A 23,537-nucleotide genomic window follows, 5' to 3' on the forward strand; every position below is an offset into this window, starting at 1 on the left:
TGCCTTGCCATCGTGTGAAGACCGTCCAGCTATCACGTGAAGACCATCCAGGTGTCACGCGACGACTGCCTTGCCATCGTGTGAAGACCGTCCAGCTATCACGTGAAGACCATCCAGCTATCACGTGAAGACCGTCCTGCCATCACGTGAAGACCGTCCTGCCATCACGTGAAGACTGCCTTGCCATCGTGTGAAGACCATCCAGCTATCACGTGAAGACCGTCCTGCCATCACGTGAAGACTGCCTTGCCATCGTGTGAAGACCATCCAGCTATCACGTGAAGACCGTCCTGCCATCACGTGAAGACCGTCCTGCCATCACGTGAAGACTGCCTTGCCATCGTGTGAAGACCATCCAGCTATCACGTGAAGACCACCCAGCTATCACGTGAAGACCGTCCTGCCATCACGTGAAGACCGTCCTGCCATCACGTGAAGACCGTCCTGCCATCACGTCAAGACCGCCTTGCCATCGTGTGAAGACCATCCAGCTATCACGTGAAGACCACCAAGCTATCACGTGAAGACCGTCCTGCCATCACGTGAAGACCGTCCTGCCATCACGTGAAGACTGCCTTGCCATCACGTGAAGACTGCCTTGCCATCGTGTGAAGACCGTCCAGCCTTCGCGTGAAGACCGTCCTGCCATCACGTGAAGACTGCCTTGCCATCGTGTGAAGACCATCCAGCTATCACGTGAAGACCACCCAGCTATCACGTGAAGACCGTCCTGCCATCACGTGAAGACCGTCCTGCCATCACGTGAAGACCGTCCTGCCATCACGTGAAAACCGTCCTGCCATCACGTGAAGACTGCCTTGCCATCGTGTGAAGACCATCCAGCTATCACGTGAAGACCATCCAGCCATCACGTGAAGACTGCCTTGCCATCGTGTGAAGACCATCCAGCTATCACGTGAAGACCATCCAGCTATCACGTGAAGACGGTCCTGCCATCACGTGAAGATCGTCCTACCATCATGTGAAGACCGTCCTGCCATCACGTGAAGACTGCCTTGCCATCGTGTGAAGACCATCCAGCTATCACGTGAAGACCATCCAGCCATCACGTGAAGACCATCCAGCCATCACGTGAAGACCGTCCTGCGATCACTTGAAGACTGCCTTGCCATAGTGTGAAGACTGTCCAACCTTCGTGTGAAGACTGTCCAACCTTCGTTTGAAGACTGTCCAACCTTCGTGTGAAGACTGTCCAACCTTCATGTGAAGACCATCCAGCCATCACGTGAAGACCGTCCTGATATCACGTGAAGACTGCCTTGCCATTGCGTGAAGACTGTCCTGCCATCGTGTGAAGACCGTCCTGATATCACATGAAGTCTGCCTTGCCATTGCGTGAAGACCGTCCGACGTTTGTGCGAAGACCATTGTGCCATCACGTGAAGACTGCCTTGACTACGTGTGAAGATCGCCCAACCTTCGCATGAAGACCGTCTTGCCATGGTGATACCTGCTAAAGAAGAAGTGTGAATTAATGGAGCCACCGCACCTGGGCTAGGAGATGTGAGACTACTGGAGCAAGTGCAATGTTTGAAATTTCAGTGAAGAAGTTCTCTCAGGTCAGTTTTATGAAATATATAAATTATTCTGACTATCTAGCATTTGTTGGGCAATCAAGTTGAGAACAAATTTGATTTGAAACCCATATAAATATATTGTAATGTATGTAATTACAATTACAATTACAACAATTAATGTTGCTGTTGATCAAGTTTAACTCTATAACGTATAACTGAACAATCACGTTTGCTTTCTTTCTACACTTCTAATCGAGACAAGAACTCTTCATGTCTCCTATCCGGTTGATTAAAAAAAAAACAGGGAATCAGTGGGGGCGGCAGTAGTTATGAACACCGGCCGGCTGGCAATACCAGCGAAGAAACCATATTGGGGTTGGAGGAAGATGTTTGCACGTACCTGCCAGTGCCGGTACAGAAACTGCACTTAAGAAGTGGAGAAACCCCCCCCCCCCCCCCCAAAAAAAACACTTTTTTGTAACCTGAAAAAACAAAAAGGTTTTTTTTTTTTTTTTTAACCCAAGAGCTGAGGGCGAGCGTTAACGTGGAGAGAAAAACAGAGCGGAACAAGACAGTGCAGCCACGGCCCGCTGCCTTGCCCGAAAGCCAGACAGAGCTAAGCGACAAAAGGAGACCCGAACTCCCTCATACTTCTTCGCTTCATTACCAAAGACAGCAGCCCCGGCCGTCCCTGCTCTCGCAGCATGGTCCCGGCCGCCCCTGCGCTCGCCGCCTAGTCCCGGCCGTGCCTGCGCCGGCCACCTAGTCCCGGCATACCTTTCAGTGTGGTGAATTTGGGCGGAACGGCCGCGGTGTAAACACGCGTTAAAAGACTCCTTTCGGGATGAGCCGCGTGTGCGGAGCGAGCTGGGTGGTCTGCGAGGTGCGCTCTTCGACCCACCGGTGCGTCATGTATGTCCCGTTGTGAATTGAAGTGTCTTTGTGCTCAAATCTCTAGCTCGTGCAATATGCATGATGTGATGGAATCTTGCGTTTCGATTTTATTTTCATCATTAAAATGATACTTTTTGCAAGATTCCATACAGACAACGCTGGCATTCAACATACATACAAATGTACCTCGTATATTACATTATACACATTATATACATCTATACATCTATAATATGTTATTATATATCATATCATACCCTAGCAGACTTCCTCAAGAGGAGGACCGGTCTCAGGCGACGTTTCACCCGCTTCACATGAGCAGGCTTCCTCTATTCCTGGGAAGCCTGCTGGGAAGCAGGTGAAACGTCACCGGAGACCGGCTCTGTTCTTGCCTATTTGCTCAAATTTGCGGAGTAGGTCTAGTTTTTTAAAACTTTTTGGTTGGAAGTGCCTTCTTTCTTTAAAAATGTATAATACCAACCTCCCCAATCTTTTACTAATATATATATATATATATATATATATATATATATATATATTATATATATATATATATATATATATATATATATATATATATATATATATATATATATATATATATATATACACACATACATACACACATATCTATATATATAAAAGAAAGTTTTTGTTTGTTTGTTTGTTTGTTTTTGTCTGTGCAAGCTAATCCCCTGAACGGTGAAAGATAGGAGGAAACCTCTAATTAAAAAAATGTCGGGACGGGCCCCAGGAAGGTTATAGGCTAGGTGGTGAGACCGGCCGGGCCGGGCCCATTTCGCAATTAAAAGCTGAGATGAATTATAGTCATCAATCTTCTACGGCCGCGAGTAAAAGCTGAATTGTGGTAGTAAATTCATTAAAAAAAAAAAACTAAAAATGTCGGGACGGGCCCCGGGAAGGTTATAGGCTAGGTGGCGAGGCCGGTCGAGGCCACCTCGGCCGGGCTGGGCCCATTTCGCAATTAAAAGCTGAGCTGAATTATAGTAGTGAATCTTCTATGGCCACGAGTAAAAGCTGAATTGTAGTAGTAAATTTATTCAAAAAGAACCAAAAATGTTGGGACGGGCCCCGGGAAGGTTATAGGCTAGGTGGCGAGGCCGGTCGAGGCCACCTCGGCCGGGCTGGGCCCATTTCGCAATTAAAAGCTGAGCTGAATTATAGTAGTCAATCTTCTACGGCCGCGAGTAAAAGCTGATTTATAGTAGTAAATTCATTCAAAAAGAACCTGGGCAACGTCGGGTGCTTTCGGCTAGTACACTATATAAGGTAAAGTTACACTGTCGAAACATGATGAAAAGTAAATTTAATTTTAAGAGTAATCGTGGAGCGCATGTACACATCTGATCGTGGGGTTTGTGAGTAATTGTGGAGGGCGTGTACACATCCGATTATGGGGTTTGTGAGCAATTGTGGAGTACTCGTGTACACATCCAATTATGGGGTTTGTGAGTAGTTGTGGAGTACTCGTGTGCACATACAATTATGGGGTTTGTGAGTAGTTGTGGAGTACTCGTGTGCACATACAATTATGGGGTTTGTGAGTAGTTGTGGAGTACTCGTGTACACATTCGATTATGGGGTTATGAGTCACCATTGAACGCGTGTACACAACCCATAATGGGGTTTGTGAGTAATCACGGAATGCAAGTGCACATCTGATTATGGGGTTTGTAGTAATTGTGGATCATGTGTACACATCCGATTATGGGGTTTGTGAATTTGTGAGTAGTTGTGGGGTACATGTACCCATCCGATTGTGGGGTTTGCGAGTCGTCATGGGGTACGTGTATACATCGGATTATGGAGTTTGTGAATAGTCGTGGGGTACGTATACTCATCTGATCATGGGGTTTGTGAGTAGTCGTGGCTAGTCGGGTACGTGCACACATCCAATTATGTGGTTTGTGAGTAATTGTGGAAAATACGTACCGTACGTATGTGTCGTGTGCATGTAGTTTTGTTGGACAGCAACATTCCTAAGAGCTGTTCTCCGGTACAGTTTCAGGTGAAATAATCTGTACAGTGACAGCACAAACAAAAAGCACCAAACTTATCAATAGATTAAAACAAAGGGAGCTACAGTAAGCACATTTAAACAAGTTTCCTTTAAGGTCACACCAAATGGAATTTTACAAATACAATTTAAAAATGGTAACAAAAACATTAATCAAACATCTTAATAAATACATTTTAAAACATTTTCAGTGGTTACTGGGGGTGCAATGGAGCATGTTGGGAATCAGCTAATATTATATGTGTGTTTGAATAACCGCTCAATTTACAAGTGGGAAGCAAAATGGCCGTGCTGGGTAGGCCTAATGTTCGTGTCATATCATAGAATGTGTGATGAGCATTACGAATACATGATAATACCTTCTGGCAAGAAAGGTAGAAAGTTTGAATTGTGAAGTTGCATTATTGGATGACTGTCTTGACACAGCTGAGGTTGTGCATCGACCAATTGTCGTTGTGGACCCATATTTGGAAATGTTCTGCGCTGAAAGGGTCGAAACCTCGAAAAAGAACGTAGCCCCAGATAGCTTGATGATCCATGCAGTCAGAAAATCTAACAATTGCTTACAGGGTAATGAGGTTTTTATTTTAGGTGAACAACTAGGGTATAGGGTTAGGGTTAGGGTTACAACCCTAACCCCAAACCTAATATAACTGAACAACTACAATTAAGATGGTGAACAATTAAGATAGCTTAAGTATTGGGCATCATAGGATAAGTATCATATACATCCTTTAAATATTCATATAATGCTTTATAAATAGCCAGGACTGTTCAATATCTGTTTAGATTTGTGAGGAACAGCCTTATGTGTGCATGTAATATAAATAGTGTTTTTGCTTTCTTTTGTTCCGCTCCCCCAGTGAAATGGAGTTGGTAAACTGGTAGCTAGAATGTCATAGTGTTGATGCATCACAGGCATGATGGGCCAAATGGCCTCTTGTTCTTGTGATAAGATTCCCTGTAATATATGGCTTGATTAGTAAGAGTTCGTAGCCGAGAAAATAGCAGTTTAAAATAGGAGGGTTGTTCGGGAAGAAGTGTTTGCAATTGTTGTAAAAGTTCTACAAATCTGTGCATGTATATATATATATATATATATATATATATATATATATATATATATATATATATATATATATATATATATATATATATATATAGATATATATATAGATATATATATAGATATATATATAGATATATATATATATATATCTATATATATATATATATATATATATATATATATATATATATATACAATATATATATATATATATATATATATATATATGTATATATATATATATATATATATATTTCATATATTTATATATATTTCATATATTTATATAGGCCTATATTTCATATGTATATATATTTCATATATATATATATATATATATATATATATATATATATATATATATATATATATATATATATATATATATATATATATATATATATATATATTTCATATATTTCTATATTTCATATATTTCATATATTTTTATATATATGTATATTTCATATATTTATATATATGCATATTTCGTATATTTCATATATTTATATATATGTATATTTCATATATTTATATATATTTCATATATTTATATAGGCCTATATTTCATATGTATATATATTTCATATATATATATATATTTCATATATTTATATATATGCATATTTCATATATTTCATATATTTATATATATATGTATATTTCATATATTTATATATATGCATATTTCATATATTTCATATATTTATATATATATATGTATATTTCATATATTTATATATGTGTATATTTCATATATTTATATATATTTCATATATTTATATAGGCCTATATTTCATATGTATATATATTTCATATATGTATATATATATATATATTTCATATATTTATATACATGCATATTTCATATATTTCATATATTTATATATATGTATATTTCATATATTTATATATATTTCAAATATTTATATATATTTCAAATATTTATATATATTTCATTTATTTATATATATTTCATTTATTTATGTATATGCATATATTTATATATATGCATGCATGCACACACACACACACACACACACACACACACACACACACACACACACACACACACACACACACACACACACACACACACGGTATGCTTACACATTGTGTCAGCAATAACAAACAGTGCTTCGCATGTAGGTATATAATAAATAGCTTTATGATTATAGGCAAGCATCACTGACCTGTCGCTAGATATCAATTTAGGTTTATTTATTTATTAACTTTACAGACGCGTTTGCGTTTTTAACGTAAATTTTAATTTACAGATGACGTTTCTTTTTTTCATTTACAGACATCTTGCTTATTCCAGTTTGCAGTTATAGAAATTACAATTTTCAAAAGCTAGACATAGATGGAGGGTTTTTTATGGACACGTTTACATTTTTTTAATGCAAAGTTTCATTTACTGACGCATTCTGATGGTTCTGTGATTTTCCCAGGTGTACCGGCTTCGATGTCCGTCAGCACACCAAATTTCAGCTTTCTACGACACCTGGAAGGTACCGAACATTAATATTAGTCAGTCAGTAAGTTCGCGTTAATGAATTTATATATTAGATATAACGATTCGTTAATGAATAAGAATTAGAAATGTCAGGCCCTGGGGTTGAGAGTGTGTGTTTGTGTGTGTGTGTTTGTGTGGTTTCGCATTATGTAATACAATAGACATTATTAAAATATATATTTTTTGATCGATGACATTTACACTTCATAGTATTACGAAGAACTAGTATTGCACCGGTGAAGTCTCGTGTGGATCTGCTTAGGCGGACAGGTAGGGTGAGGGTTGAAATCAACAGGTAGGGTGAGGGTTGAAATCAACAGGACGTTGTTCCAGGTTGCTAACCACTGTGGGAACAGGTGGGTGAAGCTGTTATTTTGGGGTAAATCCTCCGTCCAATCAAAACAGGCTTTTTCCGCTTTGGCTCCAATGAAGGGTTAATGTCCAAAACGTCAGCTTCTCCTTGCTTCGCACACCGGTTAGTTTACCTCGATCCACCTTATTCATTTCGTTGTTCCGATCATCATTTGTCTATTTTTACAAGCTGCAGGTTGTACGGTAAATGATTACGTCGCATTTACTTCATATTTGCAGTTTAATCAGGTTTGTACCAGGAGAAGATTGAGTGTTAATTGTTCAGCATTTTCAATACACACCTGTGTAATAGCAGGAATGCTGGATTTTTAGAATAATTTTCCATGATCTTGAAATTGGGTAAAATTGGTGCGTAATTGATCATTAACAGGTACTGTATGTTTACACACAATAATGAATATTAAAACACAAGAGTTTACCATATTTGCCCCAATAATGGGAAAGGATGGTATTTTAAAAGATGTTGGTCTTAATATATGACGTCATAATCGCCTCGCTTTTGGTGATCATGACCTTATGCCATCTTCAGAAGGTTGGTAAAAATGGGATATGCATCGTTTTACCTTAACTTGAACACTCTTAATTTAGTGTGTTTTACCTTAACTTGAACACTCTTAACTTAGTGTGTTTTACCTTAACTTGAACAATCTTAACTTAGTGTGTTTTACCTTAACTTGAACACTCTTAACTTAGTGTGTTTTACCTTAACTTGAACACTCTTAACTTAGTGTGTTTTACCTTAACACTCTTAACTTAGTGTGTTTTACCTTTACACTCTTAACTTAGTGTGTTTTACCTTTACACTCTTAACTTAGTGTGTTTTACCTTTACACTCTTAACTTAGTGTGTTTTACCTTTACACTCTTAACTTAGTGTGTTTTACCTTTACACTCTTAACTTAGTGTGTTTTACCTTTACACTCTTAACTTAGTGTGTTTTACCTTAACACTCTTAACTTAGTGTGTTTTACCTTAACACTCGTAACTTAGTGTGTTTTACCTTAACACTCTTAACTTAGTGTGTTTTACCTTTACACTCTTAACTTAGTGTGTTTTACCTTAACACTCTTAACTTAGTGTGTTTTACCTTAACACTCGTAACTTAGTGTGTTTGACCTTAACACTCTTAACTTAGTGTGTTTTACCTTAACACTCTTAACTTAGTGTGTTTTACCTTAACACTCTTAACTTAGTGTGTTTTACCTTTACACTCTTAACTTAGTGTGTTTTACCTTAACACTCTTAACTTAGTGTGTATTACCTTAACACTCTTAACTTGGTGTGTTTTACATTAACGCTCTAAAGTGCATTTGATGTCATGAAGAGGCAGGGATTGTGTCTTAAACAATGTAATTACGCCCTCGCACCCCATACATACTTTACCCGGTGTGCAGGTAAACTTTGGCTGTTAGTGTGTAAATGAACCGAGATTCCGCGCTGCGCAAGCGTTGGTGGACTCATCCTCAAAGGAGGTAAAAGTCCCCATTAAAACGCTTGTGGCCCTTTGCTTTGAGTCTCGTGTTTACGTTTTGTTTCCCGGTTATATACAAACACGAATTAGGACCCTGACACCCCAACCTCGACCCGTGATCCCACGAGCCACTCTGTAAACTACGCTACCTAGACCCTGCAGGTTCCTCGCCTCCAAAAATCATCAGCCTTCCACCCCATGACTTACCATCCAAAATACCTTCCTTGTTACATTCGCATTTGTGGACTGATCAAATTAGCTCTCTTTATTATCCCTCCATACCCTCGGCTATACATTAATTTTACTGCAGCAATGGGTGATTCGATATCCAGGTCAATGTGAATTGGGACTTTGTGGTCACACACACACACACACACACACACACACACACACACACACACACACACACACACACACACACACACACACACACACACACACACACACACACCACACACTCACATTGTGACGAAAATGGCTCAAGTTACAAGGGGATTATTTAGTTATCTAATAATTAATGTTGGAGTAATTGGTCTGTAATTAACCCAATTAGCAATGTTAGCATATATTGTGTAGACAAACCCTTGTCTTCCGGCCAGCCCTCTGTATTATTTTCCTCAACTTACATATGTGCTTTCCTTTCCACGAGCCACCCTTTTATTTAATTCCTGGTTACGTGTTTTGGGGCCATGGCATCTGATCCGAGTATTGCAGAACTTCCAAGTATTTACTGCTGCTCATGTGGGGATGGGCGATGTCCTATTTGGAGATACAGAGATTAAGGAAGATCTGCACCTCAGGATTAATATTTGTGGGGAAAAAAGCAGTACACTGAGCAGTAAAGAATAAAAATTATTCGTTGTTGCTTGACATTTCGAGAACAGACAAGTCCCCATCATACAAAAAGCAATATATATAAAGGTATATATATATATATATAGGTGTGTGTATATACAGAGTGGTCCAGAAACCCTGGGCACATTTTGAAGAACGATACCTGCAACAAACAACTAAGTTTATTATTGTTCTTTGGTGCAAAACAAAAGATGATTACTCGTAAATGGATGTGACCGCTTCAACACGCACCTGGGTATCACGTGATACGCAACAGGGTGAGGTGCATCATGTGATATGGATCGGGGTGGGCGTCTCTCACTGTGCTGCACGCCGTATGTCTTTGCATTAGTTCAGTTCATTGTGAATTAGACGCCATAATATGACGGAGGATATCGTGAGACAGAAAATTCACGCTGTACGCTTGTATTCTGTATCTGGAAATTCGACTGAAGTTCACAGACTTGTCAAAGAATGTGGCGCCGAAGCAAATGACAGAAGAACCATCAGCAGAATAAACAAGCAGTTTGATGAAACCGGTAGCATTCTTCCAAAACAGTCACCAAGCAGGCCTCATACTGTTCGAACTGAGGAAAGCAGAGCGGTCATTCAACAACAACTCGACAGTAACACACCATTGTCCACTCCTCGTTTATCAAATGTCGCCAACATAAGCCAATCATCGATTCGAAGAATACTAAAGGACCTTGATACGAAACCATACATACCCAGATTAATTCACCAACTATCTGAGGATGATTTTGACAGGTGCGTTGAGACATGTGAGACATTGCTTGGGTTAATGGATATGGACAATGATTTGCAGAACAAGATCTTGTGGTCAGATGAATCCAAGTTTATTTTATCTGGTTATATGAATCATCATAACAGCGTGATATGGGCAGTAGACAACCCACGATTTACTGCTGAGCACAATGTCCAGTATCAAGCTAGTGTGTCCATCTGGGCAGGCATTTTTCTGGAGGCATTGTTGGACCAATATTTTTCGAAGAAAATGTGAATGCTGCAAATTACCTTCTAATGTTGGAGCAGCATGTATTTACACTCAATGATGGCCAAATGTGGTTCATGCATGATGGTGCGCCTGCTCATTCATTATGGTGCCAGTGTAAGCCAGGCCCTTGATTTGAACTTTACAGACAAATGGATTGGCCATTGTGGTCCAGTTGAATGGCCACCATGGTCTTGTGATTTAACACCCTGTGATTTCTTCCTTTGGGGTTTTCTCAAACACAAAGTGCATGCGAGGAATCCGACGACACTTAGCGACTTGAAACAATTAATCCGAAATGAGACTGCTGCCTTAATGACTGTAACATGCAGAACTGTGAGTCAGAGTGTTTCGTCACGGCTACAGCTGTGCATGGACGATGAAGGAAAGCAGTTTGAATATTTGAACGGATCTGTTTCATGTATATTCGACTCATTAGACTGTTTAACGAGTAATCATGTTTTGTTTTGCACCAAAGAACAACAATAAACTTAGTTGTTTGTTGCAGGTATCGTTCTTCAAAATGTGCCCAGGGTTTCTGGACCACCCTGTTTATATGTATATATATATATATATATATATATATATATATATATATATATATATATATATATATATATATATATATATAATTATATATATATATATATATATATATATATATATATATACATATATATAATTTCAAAACATCTGATCACAAGTGTGCCTCACTGACTGGGTCCTCAGTCATGGTCCTCAGCATCATCCCGTTTCGGCCCTTCAACCTCGATACGGTCAGCTAAGGTGGGCCAGCAGGGGCACATACGCCTCCACATGCAACAGCTACACCTGGATGCGTACATACCCCCACCCCCAGCCAGTGAGAACACAGACTACAACAACAAAACCACCTCCACTCCCAGAATTCACAGCCCCTCACCCACTCACTCACACACCAAAAAAAAATCACACCTAAACAACCGACCACCTACCCTTACAACATAAAAGTGTCTGTTAAAAAACAAACAAACCTCAATCGATATCTAGCATTTGAAAATTGTAATTTCTATAACTGTAAACTGTGAAATAAAAACCTCAATGAAAATTTACATTAAAAAACGTTAACTCATCCGCAAAAACAAAAAAATACATATCTATCTAGCAGGTGGTCGTTGATGTTCGCCTATAATCATAAAGCTTCTATTTATTATGTACCTACGTACTTATTGCTTACAAGGTGTAAGCAGACCCCACTAGTATGTCATATAAGGTTATGGTGGTTGGGATTCCGATTATGCATTTTTAAAGGGAAAAAGGCACATCCAACCAAAACGTATCTACATCTACTATGCTGATCTAGTAATAAACAAGCAAGAGCAGAGCTGGTCTCATGCGACATTTCACCCACTTCCCAGGGAGCTTCCTCAGGCCAATATACCACAATCCTCGGCATATCTCTGCTTTTATTTCCGAGTCACATTCCTGCCAACACATCATCGATGGTCTGCTCGGCTCTTCTTATTATTTACTCGTGATCTGGTATTGTACGTATGGGGGTGAGTGGTTGTTTGCTAGTTACCCTCGCCAGAGGAGAGGGTATTGCATTTGAGTCCGTTTGTTTGTTTGTTTGTTTGTCCGCATGAAATAAATATGATTTTCTCTGCAACTGTTGGTCTGATTGACAGGAAATTTTCACCATAGGTGCACCTCCTCCTGTAGATTTTTGGAATGATAATTATGATGTCATAGGTCGCGTGGTACGGGCGCCATTTTGGAAAAAACCGAAAAAATTTGCACCTCTATATCTCCGAAAGCACTGAATAGAAAAAATTGAGACATGGCTCATTGTAAAGAACTCTCCATGGGGAATAAAATATGTTAATGATGATGTCATAGGTGCCTCCATTATGACGTCATAATTCGACAAGAACAAAACTTCATCCGATCAAGATGAAATTTCTTGAGCGTCATCTATGGACAAATTAGTGGAGAATAAAAAAACATGATGATGTCATCAGTCACGTGGTTCGGTCGCCATATTTGTTTTAACACAAAAGCCTTCGAAACCACTAAAACACGTCCTGGCGAGGGTCTGCAATCTCTGATTGCTCTTTCTCGTTCTTGTTTTTGTGTTTCTGGGGCACAAACATGGCTGGGTTAATGTCTGGGTTGGACATGGTGACGCGTGGGATGCATGATTGGTGGAGTTTATGTTTGATGTTGTACATTTGTTGGTGAGGTGTTGGGGATCGAGTGTTGTTTTTTGCTAACCCCACACAGCTGTTTGTACCATCCAGTGTTTGCCATTCTTATCCGAGGTGTGTATTGTGGGTAGTTATAGGGTCGTTCATCATTCATGGTTTGGTCCAGGTTTTTAACGAATTAGATGAAGAAAAAAAATCATTGGGAATCGGCGTGCATCATTCCTTATGCATGACAATTACACACTATTACGTCATCTTTAAATACCTATTATTGAACTCTACCTTTTCGACGTTTACACCCTTTCAACCATTGCACCCGTTTTAGACCTTTCAAAACCTTTTAGACCCCTTACACCTTTATTCCCTTTCGACGCCGTTTGGACTCTTTGGACCTTCAATGCGCAAACTCCACCCATCCTCAGGGTGGGCATGAGGGTGGGAGGGGGGGGGCTTGGGGTGGGGATGAGGGAGGGGAACAGTTTTAGCCATAAATAATTAGATACTATTCTATTGGAACGTACTTTCTCGACCTTTAGATCCTTTTTAGACCCCATAGATCCTTTAGACCCTTTTTAGACCCCATATACCCTTTAGCCCCCTTACACTTCTTAAGACCCCTTACACTTATTAAGGCCCCTTAGACTCCTAAGTAATTACCTCCGCCACCACAGGTGGTGGGAGGTTATGTTTTCACTCCTGTCTGCTTGGCTGTCTGTGAACAGGATATCTCAAAAGGTTGAGGGAGGATTCGGATGCAATATGGTGGACAAGTTGAGTGTGTGACAACGAAGAATCGAGTAGATTTTGGTGGAACTCGTATCTGGATCGAGATCCGAGAAATTTTTGTGATTCTTCACCATTGAGTGATCGGGTTAAAAATTATGTATAACACGATATCTCAAAAAGTTATGGATGGATTTCGCCAAAACTTGGTGTATGAATTGGGTGAGACAAAGACGAATCGATTCGATTTTGGTGAAAATCCAGATCCGGATACGAGATTCAGAATTTTTAAAACCGATTCTTCAACATTGAGAGATGGGGTCAAAAACGATATATAGCATGATATCTCAAAAAGTTGTGGACAGATTCGGACAAAACAAGGTGGATGAGTTGGTGAGGTTATCTACTGCTCAACTTGGCATCCTCACAATTCACAGTCAGGGGAGTATCATTAACATATATGTGTAGACAAGCTTTCGCTGGCACCATGGCCAAATTCCTGCCCGAACCAGTAGGGTGCATTGCATCAGCACCAAAGCCGTGCCCACAGCCAATGATGCCACCCTGCAGGCTTGTGCTGGATATGTTAGAAGATACATTTAGGTAGTAGGTTGTAGACAGCAACTGCCCAGGGTGGTACTACCGTTCTGACTTAGGAGTGTTAAAGTGGTGCCCGGAACCATCTTACACTCTCCGTGTCAGGGTTGCTGGTCTTACTCTCTGTCGCACTCAAACTATAGATACCGGACTATCTTTAATCTTTTCGCAAACAAACTTTCATCATACACTTTTCTTTTCTTTTTTCATCATATGAAATTCATTTTCATCATTTCATTTTCACATCATTTTTTCATCATACACTTTCCTTCTCTTTTATTTAATTAAGGCCTGGCCTCGATGAGGGCTATACAGTCTGTGCCTGGAGCCTCCAACATATAAAAAAACAACATATATGTATATATAAATATTATTAGTCACTTTGTTGTATGTTTAACAAATGTAAAGTGTAAAGGTGCATTAAGCATGGACATGAATACACCCCTAAGATAAATTATCAGTGAAATGTACCTGCAATGAAGAGTTATATATTTCGTACAAGACGTTTTGTTCCAAGTACTAATCCCCAATGATGTAATGTTTCACTCCCTGTCGTTTCGCTTACACTTTGATCAAACTAATCCTGAAATTGCTGCTGGATGCCTTATACACCGTTACCCTCTCTTCAAACACACCCCACGAGCATGACGCTTGTCCTTAGCGCCATCGTCTGGACGAGTCGGAAACGACTGAGGTTCGAAGAGCGATTATTACAGCCGACATCTTTAGACGGAGGTTGTTTTCACCGCTGTCTGTTTGTCTGCAGGATATCTCAAAAAGTTGTGGATGGATTCGGATGAAATCTGGTGGGCATGTTGGATTTTGGTGAAGATCCAAATCCAGATCAAAAACCTTTTAAAATGATTCTTCACCATTGAGAGATTGGGATAAAAACGATATATAGCATGGTATTTCAAAAGTTGTACATGAGTTGGGTCGATGAAATGAACAAGCCGATTCGATTTGGGTTAAGGTCCGGATCCAGGATACAAAACGTCCGGATCCAGATCATTGGATACAAAACGAAAACTGTTCAGCCTGGTGGATATATGCTCTCTATGGTATGTGGTATGCTCTCTACCAAGTGTCGTTCTAGTTTCAAAAGTGACGGTTTTGAGACAGAGGACAAATTGTGGTTTCAAGTTAACCCATTCTGGTACTGAAAAACTGTTTGTGGTTGGCGCATAAATATTCAGCGCATAAGTGATAAAAATCTGCTTTGCGATCAATTTTAGTTTTTTAAAGGGTTAAAAGGGTTTTAAAAGTCAAAACTTTCTCATCAGCACCAATCATCACACAACCCAGGTGACACCTTTATCATTCACGGAGGGTATAAAGGAAAAAATGACAGAGAAAAAAAGGAAAGGCACCTCATGAAGGCCACTTTGTCTCAAACGTTTGAGTGTTTACCATATATATATGTATATATATATATATATATATATATATATATATATATATATATATATATATATATATATATATATCTTATATCTTCTATATATATATAAAATAAAGTTTTTGTTTGTTTGTTTGTCTGCACGCGCTATTCTCCTGAATGGTGAAAGATAAGAGGAAACCTCTGAAACAAAAATGTTGGGAAAGGCCCCAGGAAGGTTATAGGCTAGGTGGCGAGACCGGCCGAGGCCGTCTCGGTCGGGCTGGGCCCATTTCGCAATTAAAAGCTGAGCTGAAGTATCGTAGTCAATCTTCTATGACCGCGAGTAAAAGCTGAATTATAGTAGTAAATTCATTCAAAAATAACTTAAAATGTTGGGACGGGCCCCGTGAAGGTTATAGGCTAGGTGGCGAGACCGGCCGAGGCCGTCTCGGTCGGGCTGGGCCCATTTCGCAATTAAAAGCTGAGCTGAAGTATCGTAGTCAATCTTCTATGACCACAAGTAAAAGCTGAATTATGGTAGTAAATTCATTCAAAAAGAACCAAAAATGTCGGGACGGTCCCCGGGAAGGTTATATGCTAGGTAGCGAGGCCGGTCGAAGCCCACCTCGGCTGGGCTGGGCCCATTTCGCAATTAAAAGCTGAGCTGAAGTATCGTAGTCAATCTTCTACTACGATAGCTGAATTATAGTAGTAAATTCATTCAAAAAGAACTAAAAATGTCGGGACGGGCCCCGGGAAGGTTATAGGCTCGGTGGTGAGGCTGGTCGAGGCCGCATCGGCCGGGCTGGATAGTCAATCTTCTACGGCCACGAGTAAAAGCTGAATTATCTATCTATAATTCCAGTAATCTCTGTGTGTATGTATGTATGTATGTATGTATGTATGTATGTATGTATGTCTGTGACCGCTGTTTCTCGACAACCACGGGTCCGATATACTTTAAACTTGCCAGGTATATTGCTGGGGACCCGAGGATGTGCCTTTTCAAGGTTTCATATTAATCGGACAAGTAGTTACCGAGCTATGTCCAAAAAACGATTCAACCAATCAGAGAGCAGCGAGCTATCACGTGTGCCGAACGTGGCGAACAGACTCTGCCTCGGACGGCACATTTGAGAGCGTATTCATTTATTTCACGTTGGAAAACTATGTTGCCGTTAAACTATGTTTTAAAACTAAATAAAACTAATTTGCGATTCATCGTAACTGCGATTTGCGACCTTCCGGACAGTAAAGACTTCACTTCCGGCAGCCAATCACAGAACGCTTTGTTGCGTAGGCGTGGCCGATGTGAGAGCGAGCCGAGCCGAGCGCGTGCACCATTACGGTTCGTAATTCGATTTCTTCCGGAGAAAATAATAATTTCTCGATTTCTTATGCGCATTATTTCTCCCAATTCAGTCAGAGCGAAGGGCGGAAGCGAAGAGCGTTGTTTTTTTTGTTTACGGGCGTACGGGCGGGGTAGAGCGTACGGGTAGCGTTTTTTTTTTTTTTTGGCAAGGAACGGGCACCCACGTACGGGCATGCCCTAGTAGTAGTAAATTCATTCAAAAAGAAACCGGGCAACGCCGGGTGTATTCGGCTGGTGGTATATATATTACAGAATCTCCAGTTGGTTTTCTCTTGTGCTCTTTGCTCTTCATTTGTCCATCTTTTGTGAATTCCAACAATATTATTTCGACATGTTCACGTTTACAATTTATTTAAATTCAAGTGGTGGATGACTTTTGGGCTGGCAGGATAGCGGAAAGGACCACCCCCCCCCCCCCAAAACCTGAGTTTAAATACTGGCCCAGCTACAAACTACCGTCTTTGCGTTTCACATGCAGGGAGAAGCATCAATTTGTGTGGGTGAAGAATGACATTTATAGTCACGTGGTCTGATGGCTATATTGGATTGAGAATTAAAACGTAAAAATATTCTTCTACAGAAACGCTTAACAGATCAATGTGAAACTTCACATGTATGATCGACTGGTCATGAGGAACATAGTTTGTTTTCATATTCATCTTCATTTACGCAATTTAGCGTCATTGTGCACAAAAGTGGTTGTTAAATATCCTAATAATCGATAAAGATATGGATAGAGGCAATGTATGCGACATAATAAGGTGCATGGATGATACGGGTGGGTATATGAGCCATAATAGCAATGGGCTATAATAGTAACATGTTCAGTTAAAGGAGAACGGACACGACCAAAATAACTTTGCAGATTTCGAAACATAAACATCTATCTATAATTCCAGTAATCTCTGTGTGTCTGTGTGTTTGTCTGTGACCGCTGTTTCTCGACAACCACGGGTCCGATATACTTGAAACTTGCCAGGTATATTGCTGGGGACCTGAGGATGTGCCTTTTCAAGGTTTCATATTAATTGGAGAAGTAGTTACCGAGCTATGGCGATTTATTTACCAAACTCCGCAAGCCGTTCGCTTTGGCTTTGCGAATGGACCAAACCATTTCATGTAAATAGAGGGGGGGGATTGTCACCGTACTCGCAAGCCGTTCGCTTTGGCTTTGCGAATGGATCAAACCATTTCATGTAAATAGAGGGGGGGGATTGTCACCGTACTCGCAAGCCGTTCGCTTTGGCTTTGCGAATGGACCAAACCATTTCATGTAAATAGAGGGGGGGGATATAATTTTAGATATATATATAGTACGGGCACGCCCTAGTATCTTAAACACTTCTATTGAGTTCATTTCACAAATATCTTCGCGGTTTTATTAGAATTTGTCAAAATATCGCCGAACAAGCAAAATCAGTTTTGTCAAAACTGCAAACCGGAAATGACGTTTGCGAAGTAACCCGGTTTTTCGTTCTTAAAGCTTTGTTGGCTTCATGACGATCAGAACATCGCTTTGTTTTCGTTACGATCAGTTGGAATCATGCCCAGTCGTTGTGTGGCTGCTGGTTGTTTTAATTGTCCAAGTGAAACTGTCTCCGTTTTCAAATTCCCGAAGGATGTTAAGCTGAGAGATATTTGGACGAAACAAGTTCAAGCTCACTCTCGCCTCAAGCTCACTCGGACAAAAGCCTCGCACAAATTACACCGTGAAGGCCCAATGGCCATGTCTATGCCACAAATCAAGTACGTGAGCGAGTCTGGCGCACTGAATTGAAAATATATAGAACGCTCATACTCCGTGAAAAGTGTAGCCGCCGTGTCGCCATCTTGGTTAGCACGACTCGACCAACTCGCTTCGCGGATCTCGTTTGTTTTGAACGTGTCCAGGATTTTAAAAGCCAGACAACTGTTAAAATGCCATTTTGTGCGGCAATAAACTGCTCCAATCGGTTAAGGAAGGGTTGTGGAAAGACGTTTCACAGCTGTTTCAAAGACGTTTAATTCATATCGCACAAAATCGACAAAAACCGACACAAAACACGATCGCACAAAAGGTGAAAAAACGCAATCGCTTTTCGCTCTGAATTACGTGCAAACGCGTGACGGAAATCACCATCGCCCAGCATCGAGTGCCAACCAAGATGGCGCCCGGTAGCTGCATCTCCACCTATGTGGTGTGAATGGCAATGGTCATTCTATATATTTTCCGTTCAGTGGTCTGGCAGCGAGAATGGAAAATCACGTGATCGCTCTGAGCGAATCAGCGAGCTGCTCTGGCACAGGCTGAGATTCCGTGTATAATGTTCCTCGCTGAAATGCGCTGAGGTAAATATGAATAAAAAATATGGATCTCGTCAAATATTTTTAGGTCGGCCATGTCCTTCCCAGGCTCAATGGCCATGTCTATGCCAAATATCAAGTACGTGAGCCTCTCCGTTTAGGAGTCTATCGGTAACATACACACATACTGTGTTTTTTTTTTGTTTTTTTTGTATACTGAATCGAGGCTCGTGAAAGAGCTAACATTTATTTCACAAACAAATCAACCAGACAAACAAAACACACAAAAAGAGGGAGCGGAAGACAAGATGGGGAGAGAAGGGGAAGCACACAACCACAACATTTGAGAGCAGGGAGAAGTGTGGGAGGGAGAGGGCTTGGGGGCAGGAGGCGTGGGAGGGGGAGGGCGGGGGGGGGGGGAGGTATAAAACACAAGGGGACCGAAATTAGCGGGGGTAGAAAAGATCAAGGTTTTGGATGGGGGAGGATAAGAGATGGTGGTGAACAGCTGTTTTAAAGACCTGGAGGGTGCAGTGGGATTGAAGAGAGTGAGGGAGTTTGTTCCAGAGGCGGGAGAAAAGAGGAATGAAGGAGTGAAGGTGAGCAGAAAGTCTTGATTTTGGCAGTTTAACCATAAGAGGGTTGCAGGCAGATCTTGTGCGACCTGTAGGAATATTTGGGGGACACAGCCCAGAGAGGGCTGGGGGGGCAAGGCCAGAGAGGAGTCGGTAGAAGACGGAAAGACCACCAACCTGCCTGCGGTGAGTGAGTGAAAGGCCCTTGGAGTTAGCTTCATCACGGGAGATTCCAATGATTCTGAACGCTTTGGTTTCAACAGCGTGAAGACGGGCTAGGTGTGAGGCAGGAGCACCAGACCAGAGGGGAGAGCAGTATTCCATAGAGCTGCGGATGAAAGCCTTGTATGTGGTGAGGAGCTCAGGTGTGCCAAGGAAGGACTTCGCACGACGGAGGATGCCCAGTCGGCGACTGGCTTTGGAGGCCAGATTTGAAATGTGGTTTTCCCAGGAAAGATCATGGCAAATAGTGAGACCCAAAAGCTTGAGTGACAGAACTTCTTGGAGAGGATTATTCAGAAAGTGGATGGGAGGGTTTTCCAGTCGGTCTTTTCGGAGAGACATCGTAAGAGTGTGAGATTTATCAGGATTGAAAGACATGTTCCATTTGTTTGCCCAGTCTGTGATTTTGTCCAGGTCTATTTATAGACCAGAAAAATTTATAGACCAAATTTATAGACCAGAAAAAAAAAATTCAATGGAATACATCTATATAAATATTTATAATTATTTATATAGATGTATTCCATTGACCAGAAAAAGAAACTTTTTCAATTAAAAAGGAGACATAAAAATGAATACCATTCAGTATTTTGGAGGCGCCCGAGATCAAAATCGATCGCCATTGTGTCTGTGTCCGACGATTTCTCTTCTTGACAATCTGGACGGTATGGTTCGAATCTGTATGGGAGAATCGAGTGTGATTCCCCAAGATTATTGACTTTCTCTTCATTTTCCGCATCAGATTGGTCAGAAATATCGCTGATATCCACACTTACGCAACTATCGGAGTCGGTGTCTGCCATTGTTTACTATTGCGCAGTCACATCAGCTTCCTCCGATGACGTCACATCGTGGAGGGCATATTATTGCGAGATGCTGGCCGGCGCGAGAGAAATCGTCTGCTATTGGCATTTTAAAACTCGGATATCTCACGATTCACGCATGCTAGAGCAACAATTTTTGCGCCAAACTTAATCTTCTTTGTTGCTACAATTAATTAATCTTAAGCATTTGATGTCTATACTCATGTCCGTTCCTCTTTAACGATGGTATGTTTGTTCAGAATGAGGGTGCAAGGCGAGACTATGCGATCTACCGAGTGCCGTTCCATTTAAACCAATAGGGCTGCAGATTGAGCATGAAAATGAGGGTGAAGTGGCAATTGGCTTCCTACCAGCTAATTTTGATATTTTTTATAAAGTATGGGCCCTGACTAGTTCACACACCAAAAATACCCAGAATCCCCTTGGGGGAACATGTTCAAGTGACGTCATCAAGATGGCCTCCATTTTTATTAAGTTTTTGTATTTTATTTTTACATTGAGGGTCCCTGTGTCCTGATCTGTAATAAAATGATACTAGCATCTGATTTAAATATTCTATTTAATAATATTAATATTTAATAATATTTAAAAATAATATTTTAATTATATTTAATAATATTTAAAATAATATTTAAATATTTAAATAATAAATTAATTTATTAAATTTATTAAATACTAATATTCAGCTTTTCATACTATTTATTAAATAATAAATTGCATTTAAATTAATTTAATAATTAAATTTAAATATTTAAATAATATTTCAATAATATTTAAATTAAATGCAGCTGATGCATTAAGATCAATTTCTTGGGTATTCGGGTATTCAGTTGTTGGTTGTAATTTTTCTATGTCTCTGCGAATAATACTAACTGCATGGTGAAGTATTTGGGAATCATTTTTGTAATCAGAACCATTGTTGTAAGCACATTCTCACGAACTCTGTTGGCTTCATATTCGCTGCTGTAAGTTTTATCCCTTTCTTTTTATTCTCTGGTTCTCCACAAATGAAAGTGTTCATCCCAGGAAAAGGCTGATGTTTTTTCCATCTATATAATAATACCTTAAGGACTCGACTTTGTTATCCCTTTTACGCCGCACCCAGTCACCCGATGCCCACGGCACCAATGGATTTACGATCTACGAACCGCGCTCTTTGTTTATCACGTACAGACATACTCGAAAAATCTGAATTCACCGACGTTGGGGCCCAAAAGCATCCGATTAACTGCCGATACGACGCCATCGTATTGGCGTCTGCTGGGCGAAGGCGAAGCGAGCCGTCCGCTGATTGGACAGTCGAGTGGTGTGAACATGGGTGGTGTGAACCAAATGGTCTTTTTATTCCCTTGAACATTTTAAATTAGGATATATAAGGAAACGTCTTTATCGTCATTTTAATAAAGTTAAATGGAGTGACGTTGCAATACTCGGGGTGCGTTGCAAAGAAGAAGATCCCATGAGCGCTCCCCTATGCCATCCATAATGGTACACTCTATCCATACACCACATCCTCACTTCCGTGGATGTTCCACGGGTTTCACGTCTTTATCGTCATTTTAATAAAGTTAAATGGAGTGACGTTGCGATACTCGGGGTGCGTTGCATAAATCCTCGTAACTCAGAGAGGTGTAGCAGGTGGCGAGACGTAAGGAAGCTTAAAGATAACGAGCTGAAAACAGACGAACGATATGTCAATCTCTTTCTACACCGAACGGAAATAAAAGTATGAGAGTGGGAAGGCATGGCCTGAGCACTTCGAGCAGAGAGGACTGATTGGACTTAACTTAAAGAGAAAAAATTGGAGCTTAACGGAAGAAGAAGATCCCATGAGCGCTCCCCTTCCCCTATGCCATCCATAATGGTACACTCTATCCATACACCACATCCTCCCTTCCATGGATGTTCCACAGGTTTCGGCTAGTTGACAGTAAAACTACTATATAAACGGTTAGGTACCACGTCAGCACCTGTACTCTGCACACAATGCCAAACTTTTACAATTTTGGCAGCCATTTTGATGACGTCATTTAAGCATGTTCCCCCAGAGGTATTCTGGGCATTTTTGATTTGTGAACTTGTCAAGGCCCCTACTTTATAAAAATACCAAAAGTAGCTGGTCGGAAGCTAGTTGCCAGTTCCGCCATTTTTAAGGCACTTTTTGACAATAATCTGCAGCCCGATAAAGAACATATTTAACTTTTCCCTTCCTGAAATTATTTTTTTCTGCCTGCCAATATCAGTCATGTGATCAGTAACTATTCTTTCATTTACAGTCTCCTCACCATCCATAACACCCCCAAAAATCCCTAATTCGTTACTCAATTCCATCATGTCCAAAAATCTGTTGAGCATACGGCCAACTTTCTGGAAATACTCCCTTTGCTTTCAAAAAAATTCCCATTGCTTCCTAAACACAAAAACTGATTGCCTACTCCATTCTTCAAACCATAGGTCATCATCACCATAACACATCTATGGTTTTCCTCATGAATTATATTCCCTCTACTATTTTCAGAAAAATAAAGGAAAACAGCAGCGCATAATCTTTTGCTTTCAGTCGGCTACACAATATGCTGTATCTACTGTATGTGGACTCACTTCTGAGCTGTCTCTCCTGGGTTGGAATCC

The 23,537-nt window shown here is 40.4% G+C and overlaps 1 long non-coding RNA gene across 1 annotated transcript in view; it reads left to right on the plus strand.

The window, feature by feature from the left end:
* Nucleotides 1-535: 535 nt before the first annotated feature.
* The window catches only part of LOC144888157 (uncharacterized), a 58,682-nt gene continuing 35,680 nt past the window's right edge, over nucleotides 536-23,537 (plus strand). Inside the window, exons 1-2 of the long non-coding RNA XR_013622790.1 lie at nucleotides 536-1,580; nucleotides 6,991-7,050. This is a non-coding gene — a long non-coding RNA (uncharacterized LOC144888157). The remainder of the gene's footprint in view (nucleotides 1,581-6,990; nucleotides 7,051-23,537) is intronic.

The sequence above is a fragment of the Myxine glutinosa genome, chromosome 3 (genome assembly GCF_964187855.1).
Source record: "Myxine glutinosa chromosome 3, kmMyxGlut1.1, whole genome shotgun sequence".
Lineage (NCBI taxonomy): Eukaryota > Metazoa > Chordata > Myxini > Myxiniformes > Myxinidae > Myxine > Myxine glutinosa.